Source organism: Chiloscyllium plagiosum, unplaced genomic scaffold (assembly GCF_037043375.1).
Source record: "Chiloscyllium plagiosum isolate Xiang-an unplaced genomic scaffold, Cpla_swu_hap1 HiC_scaffold_8, whole genome shotgun sequence".
Taxonomy (NCBI): domain Eukaryota; kingdom Metazoa; phylum Chordata; class Chondrichthyes; order Orectolobiformes; family Hemiscylliidae; genus Chiloscyllium; species Chiloscyllium plagiosum.
In genome coordinates, this window is record NW_028270146.1 from 101,259,435 (window position 1) to 101,262,139 (window position 2,705).

At 39.6% G+C, this 2,705-nt stretch overlaps 1 pseudogene; it reads right to left on the minus strand.

The window, feature by feature from the left end:
• Positions 1–313: 313 nt before the first annotated feature.
• LOC122553881 (endoplasmin pseudogene) lies at positions 314–2,705 on the minus strand (annotated as a pseudogene).

Below are 2,705 nucleotides of genomic sequence, written 5' to 3' on the forward strand. Positions count from 1 at the left end.
CACCGACCCGCCGAAGCGCAACCCACCCATACCCATACCCCGACATTTACCCCTAACCTAACACTACGGGCAATTTAGCATGGTCAATTCACCTAACCTGCACATCTTTGTGACAGTGGGAGGAAACCGGAGCACCCAAAGGAAACCCACGCAGATACGGGGAGAACGTGCAAACTCCACACAGAGAGTCGCCTGAGGCGGGAATTGAACCCGGGTCTCTGGCGCTGTGAGACAGCAGTGCTAACCACTGTGCCACCCACTTTTCTTTAGTTTCTAAATGGATTTCATTGAATGATCAACTTAATATCAAAACAAGCTTTAACAAATTTTGTGGAAAAGTTTTATGGTTTACACAACAAGTTTCACAAGTAATTTTTAAATATTACAAATTTACAGTCGTTTCACTTGAAGGAAAATAACATACAAAACTTTTGCCCTCCCAGACTTTTAATAGGGATAAATGAATTGTTTGTTCATCCTGTTCAATGGTCTCATCAGTATATTACACCTCCCCAGTGTAAAATTACAGTCTTCAAATTCCTTACAATTCATCTTTTACATCTGTGGAATCCTCAGTCTGTTTTTCTTCTGCTTCATCATCATCAGCATCAGCAACATCTTCTGCATCTTCTTTCTCATCTTGTTCTTCAGCCTCTTCAGAAATCTCTTCATATTCTTCAACCTGTTCGTTGAGATCTATGTTCATGCTTAGACGAAGCATTCTTTCAATTCTATCACCATATGCCTTTGTGTCTGGTAATTGGTAACCAGAACGTAATGTGGCAGTCTCTAATAATACCACAGCAAGGTCTGTGGCAGTCTGGTCATCCTCATTTTCCTTAACTCGTTTCAGCATCTCTTTTATCAAAGGATGTCTTGGATTTACTTCAAATGTCTTCTTTTGACCAGAATAGTAATTTGTTGAAATATCTTTTCCAGTCTGGTAGGCTTGTGCCTTCATTATTCTTTCCATATTACCTGACTATCATACTGGCTGGCCACAAGTGCACTAGGAGAATCTGTGAGACGCTGGGACAGCACAGCCTTCTCAATCTTATCTTTTAGTGATTTGTCCTTTAGCCAGGTTAAGAGTGGCTCATACTCTTTCTCCATTGCGTCATGTTTCTCTTTAGCCTTTTCACTTTCATCAAATTTTAGCCCTTCTTTTGCAACATTCTGGAATCTCTTTCCATCAAATTCAGGCAAAGTTTGGATGCAGTATTCATCAACCGGTTCTGTCAGATATAGAACCTCATAACCCTTCTTCAGTAGTCGTTCAACAAAGGGAGAAGATTCAACCTCTTTTCGGCTTGATCCAGCCATGAAGTATATCTTGTCTTGCTCTCCTTCATCCTTTCCAAGTACTGCTCCAAGCTGGTCCGCTTGGTTTCATGGTTAGAGGACTGGAAACGTAGTAATTTGGCCAAACGTGTTCTGTTGGAGTGATCCTCAATTACACCTAGCTTAATATTAGTTCCAAATTCCTTCCAGAATTCATCTTCATACTTCTCCTCTGCAATCTTCTTGATCATATCTAGAGTTTTGCGTACAAGCTTCTTTCTAATAACCTTCAACAATTTGTGCTGTTGCAAAGTCTCACGGGACACATTCAGAGGTAGATCATCAGAATCCACCACACCCTTGATGAAATTCAAATACTTTGGCATCATGTCATGGAAGTCATCTGTGATGAACACTCTGCGAACAAATAGCTTAATGAAGTCTGATTTATTTGATCCGTATTCATCAAATAAACCACAGGGTGCAGTTTTAGGCACAAATAAGATAGACTTGAATGTGACTTCTCCTTCAGCAGTGAAGTGGCTATGAGCTATAGGTTCATCAGAATCCTTTGAGAAGGTCTTGTAAAAAGCTGTATATTCTTCATCTTCTATTTCTTTACTTGGTCTTTGCCAGATTGGTTTGATATCATTCATCAGCTCCCAATCCCAGACTGTTTTCTCAACTTTCTTAGTTTTAGCCTTCTTTTCTTCATCTTCCTCTTCAACTGCTGCCTCATCAGTTTCTTCTTTTTCCTTTGTTTCTTCCTCATCCATTGGTTCTTCTACAGTTTCTGTCTTGCTGCTCCAGATATATATAGGGAAGTTGATAAATTGAGAGTATTTCTTTACAAGATTTTTGATGGTGTCCAGTTCAAGGTAGTCAGATGCCTCTTCCTTTAATACTAATGAAATAGTAGTACCACGTCCTAAGGTATTTCCTCGTGGATCCTCTATGATAGAGAACTCATTGGAGTCAGATTCACAGATGTGCTGTGTACCATTGTTGTGCTTTGATGTTACAATAACCTTATCTGCCACCAAGAAAGCGGAGTAAAATCCAACTCCAAACTGACCAATCAACTCAGAGGTAGATTGATCATCACTTTGCATCTCTGTCAGCTTATTTAAGAATTCACTTGTTCCAGACTTTGCAATTGTGCCAAGGTTTTTAATCAGCTCATCCTTTGTCATTCCAAAGCCTGTATCCATGACATGCAACATGTTCTTCTCTTTGTCAGCCTTTATCTTAATGGTCATCTCTTCTGTGGCATGTAGTGCAGTATCATTTGTGAGAGATATCAACTGGATCTTGTCCAGAGCATCAGAAGCATTAGAAATCAGTTCACGGAGAAATATTTCCTTGTTTTTATACAATGAATTAATGATCAGCTTCATCATTCTGTTAACCTCTGCTTGAAACAT